This window comes from Bombus affinis, chromosome 4 (assembly GCF_024516045.1).
Source record: "Bombus affinis isolate iyBomAffi1 chromosome 4, iyBomAffi1.2, whole genome shotgun sequence".
Taxonomy (NCBI): domain Eukaryota; kingdom Metazoa; phylum Arthropoda; class Insecta; order Hymenoptera; family Apidae; genus Bombus; species Bombus affinis.
Genome location: NC_066347.1, coordinates 8,587,449 through 8,612,229, shown reverse-complemented (window position 1 = coordinate 8,612,229; position 24,781 = coordinate 8,587,449). Strand labels below are relative to the sequence as shown.

At 37.8% G+C, this 24,781-nt stretch overlaps 1 protein-coding gene across 4 annotated transcripts in view; it reads left to right on the top strand.

The window, feature by feature from the left end:
* The window catches only part of LOC126915831 (leucine-rich repeat-containing protein 24), a 292,299-nt gene that overhangs the window by 165,969 nt on the left and 101,549 nt on the right, over nt 1–24,781 (top strand). The window lies entirely within an intron of this gene.

The window sequence follows — 24,781 nt, the reverse complement described above, 5'->3', positions numbered from 1 at the left end:
TGGCCGTTGTGAAAAAGGCAGAGTGCTACGCATACCCGATAGTCTGTCACATCCATAAACGGTGAGTACCGTGTAATGAAAAAAAAAGACTAATCCGAATGGCGAAAAAGGAAGGGGTGGGATTGAAACCGGTGGGAAACACAGGGAACGGAAAAGAGCGTGCGAAATGAACCATGAAATTAACGAATGGCCCCGAATTCACATCCGCGAGTCCCATTTTGCCGGCCAATTAATTATTTAAAACGCTCGCGCCGCTGCGCTGGTAACAACACGACCCTGTTGATACTCATATTCCCGCTTGCAAGATAGATGATAGGCTACACCCCACCACCTGTCCCCACCGTCGACCTGGTCCTCTTCATCTATGCACAAATGCGTGTGTGCGCTACTACTCCGCCAACCATCGAATAGCAATATTATTCGAGTGATATTTATTTTCCATAAAATTTGATGTTATGTGAATTAGGACTGTTTGCAGACGATAGTTTAAGGTTATTAGTAATGTTACTCCTAGCGGAGTATAGAGTTGCGAGTAGATACGCATGTATATTTCTAGTAGTATGTTTTCTTGTCAGTATTCATTCCTAAGTTATGTTTGCGTGTGTGCAATGATATGAACATTGTAAGGCACTTGATTGATACATTTGGGTCGTACGAAATTAAGCTTCAGCATTGCAGTACGTGATACGAAATGTTAGAAGACTGTATGCTAGATATTTCAGATTAATATCGAATTTCTGCATACGATATGTAATAATTGGCAAAGTAGCGAGGATCGTATTAAACCCAAAATTGTGTATTTCTGTCACGTGTGTGCGTACGGAATAAGAAACTGTTTGCCCGATTCGGAATTAAGCTTCGTTTCGAAGTTCAATTTATGGAAGATTGTTTAGACGGAAGATTCCTATGAATGGAACACGTGGTGTAGCATACTCGAGAGTAGAATACTCATTTTATATACAAGCTAGGGAGTATATAGGGTGTACCAATATTCGTGGTACAAGCCGGAAGGAGGAGGATCCCCATGCAACATGCACGCGTACCTGATGAAATTTCATCGTCGATTTTCTCGAAAACGAAGCCTTGTTTCAAAAATTGTTACTTTACGTTTTCGATATACTTTTGTATGGGGAATCACCTCGTTTCGACTTGTACCATGATTTTTGCCACATACTGTATTTGCATACTAAAGTCTGTCGTATAGAGTGCTGGTACTTCAGTGTCTCATTAAACGTTAACCTTTTTAAGCAGACGTTTTCGATACAAAATTTATTTGTGATTGCCATCTTACATTGCGGTAAGTCTTCCGTCAAGGATGTTTTTCAAAATTTTTTTCTAACGAAACAATTTAATTTCCATACAACTCTCGAACTGATTTATCGAAATCGATAAAATAATTTCTTTCATCACGCATCACGGTCGTTTGATTTGCTCAATAGCGTTCCCGAAGAGTCACGTCTTACGATCTTGAACGGTATTAGAAGACCCTAGCGGATCACAGAAGTTTTAAGAACCCCATCCAATGATATTGCTGTCACAATACCAAATTGAAAAATGTCCTTGCAGCTGAACAGTCGTCTTGCTGCTTTTATGTTCTCCAGTACGTTTCGTCCGGAATTGGATTTTTAATAAGGGACGACTTCGGTCGATCTTCGTCGGAGACAATCGCGCGAATACAATGAATTAAATGAAATTATACATCATAATTCGATGAATTTCATAACCGACATTATCGATGCGTGCTAGTAACGGTATACATAAAATGAATGAATATTATAGCTATGACACAAGGATTAGGAATGATAATTCTTTATTGAACAGAAGTACGAGATGATATCAACGGAGATTCTGACATTGTCTTTCTTGTATTTGTTATATCTAGGAATTTAGTTCTGTGTTTCGATTGCTGAAATTAGTGATTAATTTGTTTTATAGAGAACGTCGAAAACTTGCTTACATATATTGAACGTTACATTACATTTTACTACAATTTGTTGTATAATTTATTATTCTATTAATTTCTATAATCTAAATATATCCTCTTTAACACGTTTAACAGTTGACTATTTGACCAGTTTCACCGTATTCAGTAGAAAATCGCGTCAGGAAAAAAGACAAAAATTTCGAAACAAGATATTAAAGGAAATCAATACAGGGAGAACTAGACCAGTAACAAATGGTTGGCGTTATCTATGCTTATTGGAAGTTCATCGATCGTGATTGGAAACTGGTGAATGAGACAAAGATTTTACAAATCGACCACCGTTGACTACTGGTTGTAAAACAATAAACGGAGCCAGCAATTTTGTCCGTATGGACATTCTGTTTTCCACGATTCAAAGCTAACGAGCGACGGACGCGAATCGACGCACTGGTATTTCAGATATTCAGTCGTATTGCAATCGACATTGTCAACGGCACGATAATACCCGATAGATAGGACGTGTCCAGTCAGCGTCCATTCTGTTCTCGATTAAATCACCGATAGACAAATTATTTTCAGAAAATCTAGCCTGTGAATATTGAACAGATGTTTGATATTTCATCAAAATTATTGGTGGAATTGTACGGCAAAAAGAGTCGATTAAATATTCCGTTTGAATAAAGTAGTAAAATCATAAAGTTTATCAACGAAAAGTAGATAGGACGAAGTAGAGAACGGTGGGTAAAAGCAGGAGAGGAACGTGGAAAAAATATGGCAATTATTTCTCTTTCATTCTTCAATTGTATGTATTTCCCTTTAGCGATAAATTTCACGAACAAGGTTCATGAAATTCGGAGAGTTAGATTCCACAAATCGACTTTATGTACTTGTTTTGCGAATGCATACAAGTAAAGATTAAAGCGCTGAATTAAAAATAAAAATTGATCGTGCGTGCGTTGCGTATATCCGTATCCGTCAGCCTTGCAGACCGTATTTCCAATGGAACGATGAGGCCACGATATTGCCGAAACACGATCGTTCGTTTTCATCAGGCCACGTGCTTTCCAATCGAAACTGCGCCGATGAATTGATTCCAACCACTAAAAGCGCTCAACAACACGGGCGGTATACAGGATCGCGTGCCTGTCTATCATAATTACGCATAACCGCGTTGATAGGATGGGTATTTTCTATCAAATTAAAAAAAAAAAATATCTACTGATAGAAACTCGGAACTGCAATTGAAATAAAATAAAAGATAATTTCTTTTCTTGTGTACATGAGTATTTTCTAGTATTGAGATCATAAATGTTCTTGAGTCATATTTAACATATTGATGACAAATTTTAAACAAATCGTTGAACTTCTAAGCTACACTGAATCTTAGCAAGTACAATCTGAAATTCCCTAGACAGAAACAAAAACTTATTCATACGAATCACTTGTATTTTCTTTCACGGTTCTATCTCCTCGCATATTCCTATCACTTCGTCATCCAGTTGAAATCCTCTTCCATTTTCCTCATTCTTTCTTATTTACCTCAATGCCTTTTTTCTCAATTCCTTGCACCTAACTTTCCAACAGAAAATCAGCAAAGTACCAGTAAACCATAAAATTCAGGAAGCAAATCTTCTAAGCTTTACACCAAATTTGCATCATCATACGCTTCGAATATAGCGCGGTAACGATTTATCGAAAATTGAGTGTTTTTGAGAGGAATCGAGAAAGTTGTTATCTAACAAAGATTCATATTTGAACTTGTGATAATAGCCAAAATAACAAAAACAGCAAAAATCCTGCGGAAATTATTTTTCATTGTATAATAAAAAACAGTTAAACTTGCATTTGGACTAGGTTGCAACAGCTGGCTTGTACGAAACTGGTTTCAAAGTGAACGCGAACGCTACGTGGAATTTATTATGAAGCACGTTCGATTGCCTTTGTGATAGGTAGTTATAGAACGTCGTCGTAGTCGGCTCGGATGAAAGGCAAAGCAAGAAGTATTCCTCTCGCCGAAACCGTTTCACTGCAGCGTTGGGATTCAGTTTTCGGTCTCCAAAGGCTGGAAATGTTCCTTTGTTTTCGTATAAATCGCTGTCGAAAAGCGTTCCACAGTGACGCCGATAACAAATAGGACAAAGGCAGATGCATGAAGGTACACAAACGCGGTAAATGCATCGCGCGTGGAACACAATTTCGAATTGTTTGGAAAAAGGATCGACGGAAATAGCGCGACGTAAAGCATCGGGGCTGCCGTTCCATATCGAACACGATTTCCATTTTAAGCGACTACAAATTCGTCCGGGTAATTCTATGCGTGTATAATCTATGAGAAAGATTTTTGATTTTAGATCGAGAGACGGAAATTTCATATTCTGCTGTACGTACATTGGAAATATTGGAAATCTGGAGTTGGTAAATGTGTTTTTAGCTAGGTTTTGATAGCTAGCATTTTCACCTAGTTCATGTTGAATCCTGTTTATTTCACTCGCGCTGTCGAAAATGTATCTATTTAGATATAATATATTTAATTTCTCGTTTGGTTAATAAAAGAACTATCATTTAACACGTTCACGTTTACGATTAGTGACACAGACGCGTATATCATAGTAGTATTGCGTAATGATGCAAAAGGAATTTGTGTACTATACAATTATTAATTGACATCTGTCGCATAATTCCTCTCCAAATCAAGTCACATTCTATTTTATCAACTTTTTTAATGTTGTCTATAAGATATAAAAATTGTTGACAGATAAAGAATTTATAATTTCTTTTAGAAAAAAACCATCAATAATTCTTTCGCATTTTGCTGAACATCAAAGATAACGATTTCCGCGAAAGGGAAAAAGATATAAGTAACAGTTTCGACAAGTTCGGTAAACGTATAGAGGGGGTGAGTTTTAAACTAACCCTCTGCTGAATAATATACCCGATTCCCCTACGTGACGTCGTCAAAATATTTCATGATGTTTGCTCACTTTTTCTCTTCGCGCGTAATCACGCGTGAAAGGCTTTAAGAAACTTTTAACGCTTCCCCGGTTCGAACGGTTTCCTTTCCGCTGATTCGATTCACCATAGTCACGTGTAAGTACATTAATATTAATGCCATAGAACTTAGTCATTCACTGGAACAAATCTGCGCTTTTAAAAAGCAGGAGAAAGAAAGAAAACTTTCGAACTCATCGAAACTTATAAATCTTCTTGAAGCTCTTTATACGATTTCCAGATTCGTATACCTTTTATAAGCTGTCGACATGCAATAAAGTTTTCTGATGTACTTATATGTGAAACAGTCATACAAAGTCATATAAAACCCTCGAATACCAAACTGATCAATTCCACTTTTTATTAATTTTTTGTTCTCGTTACATAAAATGCGCGATAGTAATATTAGATTCTCGAGGACCAAATTACGTATTCCTATAAGTTCATTCGCCGTAAGAATATGCCTTGTACAATGGTAAATTCTAAGGTATATTTGATGAACAGAATTTGTAACATCTATATCTTTTTGTATTCCTCAATTTATAAAGTTGATCATTAAATGACTTTTGAATAATCCATATGTTCATTAATGCGTACGCTTCTACGCTTTATATTCTATACTTATGTTATATCTATATACATATGATGCATTGTCAGTCAACTGTGTGGCAGTATGATATTATAGTACGAAGTAGCGTGGGAGAAGCTCTATAAGTTCCGGTGCTTAACTTATTCGCCAGGGGATTAGAGTTTTGAGTTAAACAAGAATCCGTGCGCGCTGAAAGGAAGTTTAGACGGCTGAAAAGCGGTGTTTAGAACCTAAGTGAATTACGAACCGACTTTAACATTCCAGAAACGAAGCTCCAAATACAATTCGTGAGATCTAGAAGATATTATGACCCCATATGAAAATTCGAATGGTGATTATTACTTGTAGCAGACCTTTGTCGTCCTTCCCGAGAATTGATCTTGACAACGACCGGCCATCATCTCGTATGCCACCCAGAGGCCTACGTCGGAGAATGACGCGCAGCCTCATATACGCGCGAGAGGAGCACAGGAATGCGACGTTGAATGGGCAGAATTAATGGGAACGACGGAGACCGTGGTAATAACCGGCGGCTCTTGCATCTGGCCATTGTTGCTGGTCTTCTGATACGAATCTCGCGTTTGTCCTGCGACGTGCCCACTAAAAATCGCATTAATCGCGACAAACGTGGGCTACGTGATATGAAAGTCGTTATGGCTAAGCCACTAATTGGAGGATCGCCTGATACGTCGTAATATCTTTTGATTGAAAGTTGGAGTTTTGTTGATAAGTTAAAAAGATTGTTTGAGGGAACGAGAGGTGGAAGATTTTGGTCTAGCTTTCAGAAGTAAGATTACCCTACGTGAAGTTTTCGGAAGTAGGATTTACTTCCGCTGGATACGTTGTTTTTGCTTGACCTCCGTTTTACGTCGGATCTCTAGCTCTCTGCTACTGGATAAGAACGATCGTAACCAGATGTAACTTTCTAGCGTTAAAGTTAAGAATAAGGATCTGTTGATATCTGGAGAAACTGTACTTTGATAAATAAAATGTAGCATCACTGATATTTGAGAAGAAAGTTGAGTTTTGTTTTTGAATTTACGTTTCATATTGCCAACTTTGAATTTTTCAAGCTGTTTGTGTTCTCGGACTTATAGAAGCGTTTTGAACACCGATCTCACTGATAAGAAATTATGAAGTTTATCATTTAAGTACCATAGTTCAATAGATTAATGGAATTTTTGATAAGAAGAGAATTGGAAAACTTCCAATCTTCTCTCTTACGTGCTAAAATATTTGTACAATTTAATACTCTTGGAAATTGGGAATAACTTTATTTCGTATTTCTTTTTTCTTTTTTTTTCTTTTGGTAATTAGATGGTTCGGTTCCTTCTGAAATGAATCTCAGACGGTTGCCAAGTTTTACGGCTCCTTCGAATCGCATCGATGGAACGAATATTCTTTGATAAATATTATCGTCTTTGAAATTGCATCGGGAACAAAGCTTTTCTATTTTTTCTAGAAATCCGCGCGAACGGCTGGGAACATTTTACGAGCGAATGCAAAACGAGTACGTTCTGAGGTAACTTGCGTTCACCCGAAACTTTCGTCGTACTGATAGAATGCAATTAAACTACGTGAGCGGGCGTAAACAAGATTCAACTCGTCCTGTCTAGATCTTTAAACAGTATGTTATAGAAATAGTATAAATTGCAATTTATGTAAAAATATAGTTTTTATATCTCCGTTATATTTGCTGCAAAAATATGAATAACATAAAGTCGGCAACCAAGAAGGTATAAATAATGCTACAATCCACTAATAATAAGCCTCTTACTTGGCACAACAAACTATGGCAAACAGTCCTTAACTAGATGCAGAATTTCAAAGTATCTTATCATTATTCACGGTGCAATCGACTTTTCCACAAAACACTCGGTGATCACTAAAATACAAGTAAAAATCAAACAAAGATTACATGTTTTTATCTGGAGAATTACATTAAGTACTTTAATACATAATTGTGCCTTTCAGAGGATTAATTAAAAATATAACAGAAATATCACAATTTTATATCAGAAAAACGTATCCTCGAATAAAGAATTGTAGATCAAACAGGACATACTCCCAAATCTATAAGCGGTTTAAATATAATTCGCATTCATTAAACGATCCTTTTTTTCGTCCAAATTTCCACGCCCTTAAATTCTATATCAGCGTTTGCTTATCCTCAAAAAGCTCGATCGCAAAAGAAGGTCAATGATTCGACCCGAGAAGTTTCGAGGTGATCTTTTTTTCCGCTTGACGTAATTCGGTGTGGAAATTAGCTTAAGCTTTGGCTGTACTTGCGCAACACGCGCACCACATTTCACCACGTCAAACGATCCTGACATGTCGCTTTAATTACCGCTCGATCGTAACATCATCGCGAGGGCCGCTCGGAAATTAGATGTTTAAGTGAAAATCGGCGCGGCTTAATTGTCTCGAAAGCCGAATTGATCCCTCAAACCGATTAAATTGCTCCGTCACCGTGGTCCCAAAGCGATCTTGTCAACCCTCTGTCTCCTTTGTGAAATCGTCTATAACCGTTCGAATCAACGACACTGGCAATATCTCGTGCCATTAAAATCCTGTTCCTGGAGGTTTTGATTTGTTAACATCAATTAGAAGATCGTTATTGTGAAAAATATTGAAGTATCTTGGCACAACGTTGAAAAATGGATAGAGATTGAACCAGCGCAATGACGTTTAAAAATGGTTTAAAATAAATTAGAATTGACGGAATTTATTTAGTTAGAATAGATCTATGAATAGATATATGGGTTACTTCAATTTATTGTTGTTAACGAAGGTGCTGAATTTTGAAGGAAAAGTAGAAAGTAGTAACGGCAGATACAGTGTTGGAAATACTACGTAAAATAAGGAAGATATAGGAAAATCATTTAAAATCAATTAAGGCTATTGCGAAATTGATTTGAAAAAAATGCTGGTTGCGTTAACTCGAATTGGCTAATCTGCGCAATCTTTCAGACACCCTGTATCGATTTCTATATTTTTCTAATCAATTTTTACATTATAATGAAAAATATCGCAAAACATTTTCTGAGAAAGCTCCGCTATTGAAATACATAGAATTTTAATACATGAAATATTTACATGGGATTTTATGCAAAAGTGTAAATATTAGGTAAAGCTAAAGCCCTAATAACCGCAAGATTTTGATTATCCGTATATAAGGTTAATAGTTCTAGGAGGTTATACGCCGTTAATTGATGATACCCTCTAATCCTCTCCTACATGGCTTTATCAACCCTCTATTATGTTTCAAGGCAGAATAGACTATTATGATCAATAAAAGTATGTTTGTCCTATATTTAAGATTGTGTCATGGAAAGTAGCGAATAGGATCTTATTACACAATAAACCAATCATACCTGCATTTCTTCCGGTAGTTAAGCTTCCAGCCACGAATAGTAGTAGGAAATAAATACGCTTTTAGCGTGTACGCGAAGATGGGGATAAGCACGGAGGGTTAACAAATCGCTGTACATCGGCCTATCGGAAAACCGTTCAGTATGGGAGAATATATTGAAGCACCGGAGACCCTCTGATCAATATGGAGACGACGTTACATTTGTAGCCAGTGCGTTCATGATATTGCGCGGCATGTTACGTTGCCATCGTACTCGTTCACGAGGAAGTAGTAGATCGTTGATCTTCCGCGGTGATGCGAGGGAAGATTCGGTATCTTTGCTGGAAGATGAAATGATGTCTTTTAGGGGACGTTTTGGAGGAAGATCGATATTTAAAGTTAAAAAGAGAATTCAAAGCAGTAGATCGTTTTATGGAGAGATGTACGAGAAAGTTGATTTTATGTATGAGAAAAAGTTCCATACTAGGAAGGAACAGTTTATCGTTTTAGTAGATTATTGTTGGACATTTTTATGTTTCTATGAAAAACAGATATATGTATACTCATTGCAATCAGGCTAAAAGCTTTGGCTCTCCAGGGATCTAAGGTTTTTCTAAGCTATTTCTTTAATCATTAGGTTCGATTTTCCTATTGTCTTTCGTTTGTTCGCTATATTATGAGTAATAATTTAACCAGATTCTAATAATGATTTATTAACACACGTAGATGACGTTACATCATTTATGTATGTGGAATTGATCAATGAAACAATACAATCTATGATCGAATGTACACGTATGGTACTCCTCAAACGAGAAAGAGATTCTATATGAGAATATAAATTAAATATGTGAAAAAAAGTTTTCGTAGAAGTAATTGGTTAGTAAATGTTGTTGTAAACATATAGTATTGTATATATGGTAAAGAACATACAAAAAAATATTCTACACCTTTGATTTATTTTTTCATGAAGAATAATCTCATTTTAGTTGTAGCTACCGTCAATTACAGTACTGGCCATATTTATTCAAATATGTTACTATGTACTGCGATACTAGGTATATATATGTTATCTAGATAGGTTCAGACATAAAAAAAACCATCCTATCGAGAACATGATTCATCGCATTGCAAAAGGAGACTTATCCCGAAATTCCCATAACAATCTATCTTATACACTCACGCATCGATAACTCTATGTACGTCCTCACATACACGAAGGAAGCAAACAAATGGGACAAATAGCGATAGAAAGACGAAGTTTTATCCATATTTATGACACGAAGGGGACAGAAGAAATTCGGAGATCGAGAAACGGTGTACATCACGCAGAAAAACATCCCCAAAGTTAGTCCTTTAGACTGCTTCAGTGATCAGGTTATCATAAATAAAGACGGGGGCGTCGACTAAAAGAGGCTTCGATGGCGTCGACTAAAAGAGGCTTCGATGGCGTCGTCGTTGTTTTCGTATGAGTTCCCACTGTTTGTTTCCGCGGAAAAGGAACTATCTGAACGTAAACCTTTCTCACGGTAAGCCTAATGTTCCGAGGAAAATGGGGATCAACTCCGGAAGCATCGATCTCTGTGCAAGTGCGGAGTCGTCCACGATATCAAAGTCGTACTTTCTCTAACGGCGAAGGTGGAACTCGGAGACCGATCTATTTCCTTTGTACGAAAATCTGAGTCACTTTACTTGAAATAAGGTACGATGATTTTCCAATGCGTAACACGTAACTAAAACTGGTAAAATCGTACACGAAGAAATCGGAACAAAGTTATAGGAAATTTTGTTTTAATAATTTCAGTGAGTAGGATCATTGAAAGTCCGATTACTGGAATCTGTTAATTTGATATTATAAATTTTATAGTTCTAATCTTAATGATAAATAATTAAGTTTACGGTAAAAGAAACATCGGACATTGAAATTTAGGCAACATCGAATTAAATTATCTAGATAACCGAGGAATTCTTTCCAGGCGAATGTTATAATCAAAATATCTGCCAGATGCGAACAGGAAATCTTGAATTGATCGAAGCCGCAGGTGCAAAACTAGACGCATGATAACACGCATGTACGATCGTGGTTGGCGTAACAAAATGCCAACGCCTGATGGTCGGTTGTTCCGAGTTTTTCGGTGGTACCGCAATCATGTTGTCGCAGCATTGCGCAATAAAATCAATAAACGGCGATTTGACAGCGAACGGACTTTCTGCAGACCGGAATCGAGCGTTGATTTATTTATTTATCCCAACGACAGACGGAACAAACGCTTTGGCACAATATCGCTGTGATATATTACAGTGTGATACTCTGCGGTATTTCGGCGTTTCACCGATACACGAACATTATTTCAATTATGCTTTGGTCGAGTGATTCGAACGAAAGCCCGTTTTTTATATAGTCGATAAAAAATATTCGTAATTTCTACGTATGCAGTTCTTGAAACTATAACAGTTTATCATGATGCTATCGTAGTCGAGAACGTATTTGGAGATACATATGTCCATTAGATTTCCTGTTATAAATCGTAAACTGCTGGTTTTGTAATTACGTTGATGGTTAATTATCGTATACAACTGAATTCCGTATAATGAAATTTGGTACAATTAAATACAATGTAAATCAATAAACGATATAAATTTAGGTAGAAAACGATCATGAGATAATGATATAAATGTAGTTGTTTCTCTTTGTGTACTAAATTTTTTAATTTTCTGTTTAAATGTGAAGATATTATAAGCTCAGAATTTTCACACTGAACATCAAAGTGCAATTTTCCGTTGTTCATATTTCATCTTCTCTTTTTCCATGGGATTACCAGGAGAATTCAACCAAAAGAGATTTATGTCTTTACTAAATACATCTCGCAAAAAACAAATGAACATATTTCACTTGATTTCATGATTTAGTAATTTCACGGGCAGGAAAAGGATTGCGGGACTATCCGTCAACTAGCTGGCTCTCGACTTTTTTTATACATGCTGGTTATCCACCCAGTAAAATATCATACCACGAAGTACGTTTCTCAGTAGTTTATATTGCGAGTGTAACGTACGCTCGGAAGTCGCAGCGCATTTGTTATCTGTACGGTTGCCTGCGAGATCTTTCGCGGTTCGTAATATCAACGGCACTCGGGATTCTCAAAAAACGGCGATACATCAGCGTAAAGCTTCCTGCGGACGTCGCAAAACCGACAAAATCAAGGATAAACAGAGAAACTCGAAACCTGAACTCGAGTGTGTTTGAACCCGGATTATTAATTAACGTGGAAAATCTGGCTGCGTAAATATTTATGAACGTTGAAAAAAAGACGATGGAAAAGAACGAGAGTTTATGAAAAATTGTGCTCGAAATTAATTAAATTTTTACGACTGATAAAAAAGGAAAACGCGGAAGAGAAAATATTCAGCTGCAATTTTAGTTAATCTCGTAATGATTTTAAATCCCTCCGATACGATTAGAATTACGTTCGAGCATGGCAATAAATGTGTTCAACTTACGACTTTGATGGCATATAGTCACGTTTGAGATTATCCGAGGGTTGTACGCGTTTCCTGGCTAGTCGTTAATTACATCTAACGTCAACATCAGAGAACCTGGCAGATGTAACGTCCTGATTTCTGATGGAATGTAAATTAACTAATCGACTCAATCGTTTGTGATATTCTCTGAATTCCCGATCGATCTACCATCGTTGATTGTGACGAACATGCTTGAGTATGTAAATTAATTTCGATGTTACGATAATTTGCAAAGAGAAAAGATATAGTTTATTTAATATACAAACAGAATATAAATTTTATTAAAGATATTATTATCGCGTGAAAAAAGAAACGTACATTTGATAAAACAAAAAGTAATAAATGAGTTGTCATAACATAAGTAATGATACTAATAACGAATTTCGCGTATTATTTGTGCTGGTAGAACTGCGAAATTACCATTATTGACCGCTATAATTTTCGATTTCCTATATTTGTATGTATTACTTCCTGTCGCTAATAATTTTATCTCGTGCACGATATATTAAAGTCAGTGCATGGAATAAATGTGTTCCCTGCATAAAACGGACACTTTAAACCGAATCAATTTCACATGATCCATCTGAAGAGTATTTACTGCGTACATTCTAATAAATATCACCGGTTCCGACAATTACGCGTATTCCATTAGCGAGAACCATAAATTCTTCAGATTAAACCCCTCCATAAATCGAGCTCCTCCAAGCGGATCTCTTTTGTTCCATCTAATTGCTTCACACATTCGCAGCTCTTCGAGTCTTTCTCTCTCTCTCTCAAATTCGATAGATGGTTTGAACGGATAAAAGTGAGAGAGCAAGAGATCAGTGGGTGGAACTCTCTCTCTCTCTCTCTCTCTCTTCTGGTACACACTCGCGAGGGTGAATAAGATATTTACATCAGCACATTCTACCGATTCGACGTCCGTACAGATATCCAGCCAGAGCGTGGCCCTCTTGAAAGTGGGTAACTACCAGGACCAGTTCGAAACTACTGGCGAAGTTTCCAGGACTCTCCTGGCGATCTCCGAGCCAGCGTAGAGTCTCATTTCCTAACGCGACAAAGTAATCTTCGTCGAGGGGAAAGTGGAATTAAAGGGAAGTTATAATTAAACACGTATTCGAGCGTGCGAGGGGAGTTGAGAGAGCGAGAAAACACCGCGGGAATAACAATCGGCCTTTCTCTTTCAAGCGGTGCTACTGTCGAGAGTTCGGACTCTCGTCGAAGATCATCAGCCTTTGTACGATTCAATGTTTTTCCGAGACCCGTTTGTCCGCTCTGAAGTTCCCACTCCCCAGACTTCGACCGTCTTATCTGTCGACTTCTAACGTCCTTTTCTCTTTTCCGGTTCTACTCTTTGTCCGCGTTTCTTTCACCTTTCACTAGTCTCTTTCTCTTTCCCTTATCGCGTTGTCGTTCACTGTCTGACCTCCCTGCGTTCTCTGTATTTCTGTCTTTCAGCTATTTCAACCTTCTCGTCCCGAGGCAATTCTCTTTTCGCCTGCCACGCTCCTCCACGTTCTCACCGTCTCGTCGCGCGTCCCTTCAGAGCTCGCGTCGTCTATCGCTTTTCTTCCACGTCTGGCAACCCTTTGTTCCTCACTGTGCTTCTTCGCCTTGAAAGGAGCTCCGCGGCACGATCCTCGCGATCGTTGCAACGAATTTTCAGCGAGAAACTTTCGGCAATTTAATTATTAATTACAAAGGAAACACCAGAGCTTCGACTTTCGTGGCGAGCAGGAATGTCTAGCTGGCAAAGGATCGAGAAACAGTCGGGGAGACGCGTTTCGACGTGACAAGAACTTTAATATTAATAGATCAACTCGTCAAAAAGCGAGAAAGTCTGCAGAGGTAGAGATGTGCTCCGGTGAATTTCTCCACTCCCCGTTCGACTTCGTTCACTTTTCGTCGGGATGCACGCGATTAGACGGTCCGAAGCAAGGGGATGGAGGCGCGACTGAAGTTTCGCGAAACTTCTTCCCTGCGAACGACTTTTTCTCAATCGTCGAATAACGACGAAGCGCGCAAACTTATTTCTTGAACGTGCGACTAGTTTAATTTGCGACCACTCCTATATGCTATTCCTGATTGAACTCACTCGGATCGTCTTCGAAATCGAGTTACCGAGATAAGGAGACACTGAGACGCAAAAGAGAACCGAAGGACGGGATATATTTCTTGGTAGCACGCAATCGAATAGTTTGTAATTAGAGGGAAGCAGCCCTTCCTCCGGAACCGGTAGGACGGTTCGAAGGTGATATCCGCGGGGCTGCATCGGGAAAGCGGATCGTTCCATGGTCGCGTTACGCGTTAATTTAGGAAGTAAGAGTCAACCAGGTCGACAAAAGCCGCAGTTAAGGGAGCGGAGCACGCTCGAAAGGCCGTGACCCAAGCTTTGGCCGATTGCCCGTGTCTTTAAGCCCTCAACTCCTGCTTTTATCCGCTGCCTCGCGCCCCTCCCTTATCCAGCTCGACGCCTAGAACCGCGTCGTTTCTCAAGGGGCCGGATGCTACGATGCGACGTTTAGACGGAAGGGACGTGACGTTAAATGGGTACACCTAATATCCAGCGACGAGGCTGAATTATACGACAGTCCTTACCGCTCATTTAGTATTCCGCGAAGATAATTTCACGTGAATCCATTAGGCAGCCAGCGGCGGCAGGCGTTAAGTTTCACCCTTTCTCCTTAGTCACGCCGAGCGGATGCTGAAGGAAACGTGGCCGGACGAGAAGAGACGGAGAACACCGTATTGTCGCGATGATCCGCATCCGTCCGTCACTCTCACGGGGGATGAAACTACCCGTGATTTACCGGTTGAGTCGGCGGGGTTACGTATTGAAAGATGCCATCGTGTGAACTTGGGGAATCGAAGGACTTAATGGGATTAAATGCTGGTAATTATTGTCGTGGGAGTTCAGTCATTTTGCGACGGTGGTTTACGTTGTGTATTAATGTATTTGTCTCCTGTAGACTACTTCCGAGGTCTTCTCTTTTTAGAATTTAATTACAGAATTCTTGTTTTTATATTTTATACTCTGTCTTCTTATGTTTTTTCTTCGTAACTTTGATTGAATTTTGCTCGTTTTCTTTCTCTCGATCAGAACTGAAAGAAATTATTTTAAAATTTTTGAATGAAGTAGTTTAAATGGAGGCGTTTATTTTTGACAAGCTTTTAAACGCGGGTAATGAATTGTACATACGACTATCCAGGAATTCGTTCTAAATATATGCCGTTATATCTTCAATTTCAATGCAAATACAGTTCTTTTATTTTATATATATACAGATAAACTATTTTTGTGTTCAACATCCTTTGCGTAAGTTGTAGATACGCCCTTTGATATAACACGGCAAAGCTACTTTTCATTCAGGAGAATTTGCGCCAGAGACGAGTTTAATTCGTAACATTATGTATATTCGTATGTATAACATTGTCACAAGACAAAGAGATTTAAAATGATTTTCAATGGCTCTATTTGCATAATTAACCTGTATTCATTTCTTTCGTGTGTTAAACGAAAGGACGTGATACCTTATCCATCTTTTATCTTAGAAATACTTCGTCTTACACAAACTGACCTCTTTTGTAATTATAATATCTAACAAGACAATTTGAACGAATAATTGCTCGAGCACTCTATATCCACAATATAGATACTACAATAATATTTATAAATTACTCTTAGTCACATGAATCTAAAAAAAACTTGTTTATTGTTTCATATTCGTCATGTCAATAAAACTTACCTATTGTGTAAAAACCGTTTGATATTTTCCAAATATTTTATACGCTTGTCCAAGTTTTGTCGCAATATTGAAAAAATGGACAGTTTTTAAAGGCAGAAATATGTAGATTTTCAACTTTTTGATATCGGTGCGATTTTAACAATTCGACCAATTGATACATGTACACCGTGAAATATTTGAAACGTTTCGAAATAAAATTTGCAAGAAATATTTCTACCCTTCTATTTTCATCGCGAAAAATTGCACGGAGAACAGGCTTCAGAGAGAATTAAGCGGTTCGTCGTAATTATTATCAACTGCGGTGGTCTTTCTCGTTTTTCCCCTTAAAACGATAATGACATTAACGTAGACTTTTAAACGAGCTTGCTAAGCATAGAGTGCTTAAAAAAGACCCGGTATCCGGCTGCGATCGAGGCGTACTGATGTAATCTATTGAATTCTAGTTGTTATTATGTCATATCGTTAAACTGATGCGTTCTAACGAGCATGATAGGAACTTCCACGTTATTATCGCAAGCGTTTCGGACAGTTTTTTGAAAGACGTGTATTGCGATTCGGATAAAACTGGTGGACGGAACGCTTTCGTGATGTAATATATTATAGTGTATATCTACTAATGCAAACGGTATGGGTTGATAATATTCCAGGCTTTATTTATATCGAAGATCGAATGAAAAAATGGAAATTGACGAATGGAAGTTATACTCTAAATAATAAAGCGTATAATCCAAGTTCGGTTACTGTATGTGTTGAATGATTCAATTAAATTTCAGAAAATTGAGATCACGTCAATTTATCGTCCATTAGCTATTTCATGAATACATTTACTTCAATCGAGAAACGTGCCATTTTCTTATATAAGTGTGAAAAATTTGAAGTAGGTCGTAAGTTCAATCCAAATGACTTGAAAAAAAGATGTGAAAACAAACATTCAAACAATTGAGGATCGCAGAGAAAATTTGAATTCTAATTTCTTTTGTCAGTCGACTCTGTCTTCCCTAAATTGTCGTTACATTTATTTCGGCCCATAATGCACGGCTTGTGGAATTACGATAGCTATACAATTTCCCTGTCAGAACAGCTCTCACCAAATTCAAACGCCCGTTCAATCCCTCCTAGCAAAGAATCACAGCAATCCGTTTTTCATGATAGCCGCAAAAACTTTTCGTGACTTTTCTTTCCCCCAATAACTGCCTCGAAGCTAGAGTCAGCGTCGTAGTCTTGTGCATCAACAGGTGTAGCCAGCAAACCAGTGCGCGTTTCTTTACAACTCCCGCGTGTGGTCTTCGTTTAAAAGGTCCCTTAATCGCCGATAAAGGCGTCTCTGCCTCTTTCTCTGAGATTTCACCGCAGTTCGGTATCGGGATTAAAGCCAGCCATAGAATGGCATTCGGCTGATCTCGCGCACGGTTGCGTCCTCGTTTCCATCATCTGTGGAGATACGAGCGGGATGCAGGCACAGCGAGCGTAGATAAACGGCATAAAAGCCGTTCATTGAAAGGAACGTTCTTTTCCCTAGTGGAACAACGGAAGCAACCCTGAAACGGAAGAGGTCACGGAGAAAACGCGCACGATAAGTTTTTCACAGTGTGTCTGGCCTCTCTCACGCTTCTATGAAACCGAATGCGTATTAAACGCCGAGAATCCGGAAACGGATTCGTCCCTTCTCTACTCGCGAACGAACGAGCACACAATGTCTCTCTACGGACACGTTTGGTTCGCTGGTTCAATTATCACGTTTTAACATTGAAACATCGTCACCATATATCAGCCAGAGAAACTGTGGAAGAGTGGTTTAATCGCGGCTGCGTATCTGCAATCGAAGAGGCGAATTTGAATTGGACCAACGGTATCTAGTATACGCTCACGCCGACCAAAGAAACTTTTACGTGCGGCCTTTGGCCAAATTGAATATTTGCACGGAGTGCCGGTGGATTTGATTAACGTACAAAAGACCGTGCTAACCTTCGATCGGTCGAGTATTAAAAGCGATTCACCACCGGTTATTTCGCCGTTCAAACGATCGTTTCTGGAAAAGATAGTCGATTATATATGTACGTGCGTACATACATATATACATATATGCATGTATAGCTAGTTTCGTAGCTTTGCATTTCGTAGGTCGATTTTCATGGTAGATTTGTCAGCTGGGATTTCATGGTTCGGCTCTTTGATCTGTTGTTTGGAATTGATCGATAGCGAATCGTACGCCGTATTTCGTGGATGGTTCCACGGGCAATTTGTGGGAGGGGAAAGTTAACTTTGATCTTGCGAAATTGGACGTAGGGTGTGTTTTATGTAGTGGCAAGTTGATTATTATCGTTTGTTGTGAGTGTGGATTAAATGATAGTGAGAGAAGGCTGGAATACAAATGAGGAAAAGGGGAGAAAATATATACGAGTACGTTTAAAGGAACCTTCTTGAATTATTAATAAATGCTACGGATTCCAGCATTCACCTCTGGGTTACTGTTTAAAATTCGATCCTCGCTTCTTCCTGAGTATAATAGATTGTGCAAAGAAAGAGTCCCATTACGGTGATTTTTCTCGAGAGCAGGCATGTCACTGTTTGCTTTTCGTCACTTAGTATTTCGCTGTTATTAATTCTATGTCGCGGTAATTCTTTGAATCAATTTCACTTTCGAACAATACCTTGCTCGAACGCTCGTGAATCAATTATTCTGCAGATAATAATTATTCAAGCATGAAATTCAGCATTTCTGGCACTTAAATATATGTATATGAATTCATTATACATACAGTGACTTCTAGGACTGTTGCAACAGCCTTCGAAACTGAATAATTTTTACTGTATTTACTGAATTAACTGAATTTTTTAGGATTGGGTTAAACGACTTGACCTTTTTTTCTAGAAGTTATGAAGATTAATTTCCTAGATGTCGTTGCAATAGAACTTTTGCCAAAATTGCAATTAGTTGGAATCACGGGGAAAAAGGTAAAGATCGCGTTTTTCGGTATAAACGTTGTAAAAGTATTCATTTTTATTCTTCAAAAGCAAAGCCTCAACTTTATTGATAAATTCTGCGAAATGTTGCATTTCTGTAGTTTGCGTCTTCTCTTCGTTCGTTTGTTAATATCCATAATTAGCATTAATCGGTATTCATGATTAAAAAGCTTAACGTCTATTGCATTTCGCTCAAAATCGTCGTCTCAGTCGGACGATTTTATATCAACTAATCTACCGGCTAGCGAGTCGCGAAATGTTATTCGTGCAGTTAACCAACGTCGTCGGATAAACGGCGGAATTAATTCACTCCCGAAGCAACGCGATGGTCGCGAAGCTGAACGTTCGCATAATATGCACGTAACCTATTAAATCGCCACTCGGCCACCGCTGCTGTTGCTGCTTCGTTCAACATTACACCACCGGTTCTACATACCCTTGTCCACTCTAATCGAATGAATGACCAACCAAAAAAAAATTTGCATAATAATCTGCTTATGCAGTTAAGAGAATGTCGACGTGCAACTTAGTCGAACGCGTTCTAGTATCACGTATTAAATAATAAATATTACATTTTCTGCGACGCGTATTGCTTCTAAAAAAATTTTGGTAACTGAATATGGAAAATTGTATTACAGAACGAAAGATTAAGAATTTATGTTACGTATTTTATAAGCAGAAAGGTGATTGGCAAAGTTAGATTTGACTGTATCATGACGCTCTCTTAACATTGGTACATCATGGTATTAGTTATGCTTTTCATATCCTCTTCAACAATTTTCTGTTCTCTTCGAATTACACGGTTTTTTGGATTGTACATATCTATGTATTTTTTTCCTTTTTTTTTTTTTTAGAATATTCGTATGTAAATTTAAGCATGATTAAACACCTATATCTTCCACGACTATTAAAATTCCACTTTATTTTAATGTTCAAAAGAAGGAATTGTCTGTCAATTAGTAGAAATTTCACTTCAAATAAACGTGCCAGTATACCACCTGATCCAAATCGCGTGAAATACATTATTCGAAAAAGCTCGAAATAAAATTTTGTCCATTAGGACTTAATACTCGAAGCGCGAATTAACATAGATTGTTAATTGCAAACGTATACTACTGTGTTTGGACTTGAAATATTAATTAACAAAGTATAATAGGGTTTCGTAGAGGGGAATTATCAATACACGACAAAATTATCGTTACTATTTTATTACGAAACATTATCGAATATTGGGCAATATCAAAGGATCACAGGAATAGTTGTGTATATATTTATACGATGATTAAACCATTTACGTTGCAATTGTATTCTCGACCGATACTGGTACTGTGTCAGTATCGATATAACACTGCAGTAATTGAAAGTTCACGAAAACAAAGTGTGTTTGTAGCTTTTTCTATTTTTGTAATTTACATTAATTAAGTACTTACGATTATGTTGCTATTACACAGCATTAATCCATTCAAAGTAACACACATACGGTCTACCAATATCGTCAACCAAAAATATTTCTTTCTAATAATAGACCGATAAAGTACCGTTACTATCAATCAATTTCTCTATTACTGGTAAAGCTTCTTCTTCTTCCTTTCGATTCTCTGGCTTTGACTCATCTCACGAGTCAACGTCCACGTGTTTTCGTTGAAGGGACTTCGCTCACTGCTAGAATAGATATGAAGGGTGGTTTAGAATTCAAAGGAGTCTGATCAGTTCGATGGAAGAATGGCTGCGGCGACAGATATATGAAGAAGGGAAGATAATACGGGATGGAGAAAACGAGGGAAGAAACGTCGGTGGAAATGTCAGTGGAAAGAGGAGCCGGAAGAGGGCAGGAAAACAGAGAGGAAAGGAGTACGATATCACCGCGGAAGATTGTGGTGTACCACGGGAAATGGAGTACGCCAATGAAGAAGAATGGCCGCCAAATTCCCGACAGGTTCTTTATTACTTCTTCGCCTTGAGTTCCTACTGCTTTCGAAAAAGAAAGCGTACATAGAATCGATTCCGACCGAATTCCTTCCGCCTGTCAGTGCAGCCTCGCGCTAAATCGCGAGAAGTCTTTTTCTAAAAGCGTCAGTCAACGTGATACCGACCTGTTACGATGCTAAGCCGAGTCCATTCGATGGGTATTGTATCGAATCCAGTTCGGTCTATCGACTTACGGTACGAGTAAAAATACTATTCGTTTAGTTCTGTCGACAAATTGCGCATTGAAGTTACTGCTACCTATGTCTTTTCTGTGATATAACGAAACACTATTATTTTCCTGTTTAATTGAAAAATCTCATAAGAGATTTATTATGACAGTACATGTTACAACATTACATAATATTACAAAATAATACTATTGGATATCAAAGATCTGTACATACGAAAATACACAATAGGATTATACTTCCTTTTTTGGAGGGGGGGGGGTCTTTCTAGAAAATTGTAACTATTCAAGGAGGTCAGAATGTGAAGACACGCTTTGATATTTGGAGAAGCTACCAGTGTTGCAATATCTAACGGTAGTTGGAAAGTTATCTTACGAACATTGTATATTAATTTCGCTCTTTGGGCATGATATAGATTACATTGCCATAAGACATGGGCATTTCATTTTCGAGATTACATCTACACTTGCGGCTGTTGATAATACGAACGAGAGAAGCGGTTAAATGGTAATGATCTGCTTTACTTCTATTTAGAATTACAATAAATTGACGAGATTATTTCTTATGTTCATAGCACGGTTCAACTTTACCTTTATATATCTCTTGATCTTTAATTGTCTTAGCTGTATACGAGAAACCACTTTTCCTAAACAATTTAACTGTAAACACCGAGGTATTTTGGTCTCTTACTCTGTTTTGGGTAAATATTGACATTTGGGCACAAGCCAGCGTAAGCAACATGATTAGAACCTGAAATTTTATTGCCATCAGAAAATATAGATTAGATGTATTGCTATTTGATCGAGTTCGAATGACTTGTTTTGAATTTTATTACGTACAGAGGCACGAGGTAATCGTTTTAAACAATATAAGTACGTGCCAGGATAATATCTTAGTTTCAGTAGAATATGTCTTCCATATCGTAAAACGAAAACATATTAACTTTCACGATCTATATGATCTTATACTTCGAAATCTACACAAGTTGGCAAATTTTATTGATTTTATTATAAACCATGGTGTGTAAGTAAAAAGATCGATTCGAAATTATTAAACGCCCGATTCTCAAAAAATTCTCTTTTCTTCGTGCTTAAGTTTTAAAATAGGCGTAACGCAACACTTTGCCAAATTCGTAGATAATTTATCAGAGTCCATAAAATTGATACATAAAAAGCATCTGTGGCCACTCTTGATTAAGCGTTGAAACTTCTCCAATCAGCATTAAAAATCCACACCACTCGTTACGGAATTATTTCAACGACCAACACTTCAACTTATCTCTGGCAAGGTCCGACTTAGTCACGAACGCCTACGATACACATTTCAAGCAAATCCAAGGTGAATTATCCAAGACGAGTTCAAGAAGCAAAATTCCTCGGTAAAAATCGAAGTTTTTCAAACTTTCTACGTACTTACACTTTGGTCTCATTGAACGTGGAACTTCAGTGGAACATGTGACGACGTACAGTTTCGATCTTGTGCCTGTGGCTGTTGCGAGGAGAGGCGGAGTCGACTATTTTCTTTCCTCGGTCATTATCTATGCATCCGGTGTGCCCCAACTAGCCGGCATGAATCAATAAAGGCTAACGCCATGCCGGGGGCGAACCAGTTATATTTCAAGACAACGGATAGCAGAGGCTGCAAGTCATCCCCCAACGTTACCAGGCCACTTCGACACTCCCTCTTCCCTCCGTTAACAGTCCACTACTCTAAGGCAAAGCTAAGTTGCATTTAATTACACGAGGACAATATTGTTTCTAGGCGAACGCTGTTCCCTTTGCAGCGCGTGATATCACTTTAAATAACCGCAGGCATCTTTTCTACTGACAGTCGACCTACGCCGACATTACACGTCCTGTACTGTCATTTTTCTCTGACACTTTCTACACCATCTTCTCTATCTACTTCTAAACTATCGCCGCCCTGGCCGACTTTCGTTCTCCTTTCCTTCCGTCCTATTTGTTCTTATCGATAAGGATTGCATTGTGAAGTTATTTAGATATTTGAGCATGCTTTTTTACATGAATTAGATTTTAGATGGATCCTAAGCGACGCGATTCTACAAATACTAGATGAAAAATTATCTATTAGTAATTGAATAATGATGAATTTGTCAGTGCATTTTTCTCTAATTGTTTACTTTTCTTTGTTCCAAATCTTAAATCTTCTGTTCCAATTTTATAAAACTTGACTTATGCACGCCGAGTTTTACCTTCAACCTGATTAAGTAGCTATTTAAATATCGAAATACGTATCTGGTAGCCATCAGTGTCATAAGAAGAGTACTAAAATATGAATTGTAGAACCAGCAAATGCTAATTAAACTAATGAAGTTATATTAGAATTATTTGGAAAATAAGATACGGCTCATTTTATAAATTTAGTTATGTACGACTATGTATGGGTCTATAGAATTCATTTGCAGGAAATATGGGTATATTTGAGCAAAGACCCAGTTATTTCGCAATATCGTATTCATTATTATCATATACATCTATTCTTCTTCGACAGGGATTTGCAATTTTTCGTTATTACAATGGTGCTCATAGTTAGCCAGATTGAGTGTTTGTCATCTATAAAAAGGGGAAAATGCTTCCTGCACGGCAAAAATCTCAGAGAAAGGACTGCCTTTCGTCGAAATAATTAAGCGCCTTTCACTTTGACTTCTTTGACGATTGTGAAAATTACGATATGAACGCAATTTGTCGTAGGATGAACTCTTGAAAGTGCAATAAGAATGAGATGACACGATCTTCGCTGTAGTGAAAGAATTAAATGGAGGGAGGTGTTCGTCTTTGACATGCAAATGTAATTTATTAATTCATCGAATTCTCAGTGTGATTATACGTAAATCTATACAATACGGTAATCTTGATCTAAAATTAGACAAAATATTTATGTTTGCTCTTGTTTCCATCGAAACTTGTTTCTTTGAAACTTTCAAGAATACTTCAATAAGAGCGCTTGCTTCTCTTAATGGTTTGCTCGTCGACTCCAAAAAAGCTATCCAAGGACGTGGTCGATCTTCAGGCTACAAAGATGAGCAACCATGATTTTCTTCTCGCAAAGTTCGCCTCAAGATGAAATCTGAAGCTAAAATCAATGTCCTTCAATGTTCTTCCATCATGAAGCATTCTTATCCTTGTAACAAGTTTCTCGAGTAGTATTAGGGCAGTTTCAAGGGGTGAAGTCTAGACTATGAATTAAAAAGGAACGCTTCGTTTAGTGCCATCTGTCGCTGACATTATAATCAAGAGATTATTTCTTAAAATGTTTTAAACCGTTCATGATTAATTACCGTATATTTACGGACTGTCGCTCTATTTTAAAAGATAGAACAATGGTTAAAAATATGAAAGACGATATTTGTGTAATATGTGAAGCTTAACACTTTTCTAGGAGCATCGCCTTACTATAATATTGGTTATTGAAAGGTTTGGACTGATAAATGAATTCGAAACGAATTTCCCAAAATAAATGGAACGTAAATGGCAATTGTAAATCATAGTTTGGTTCCGCTTGAAGTAACATCATTTTTGA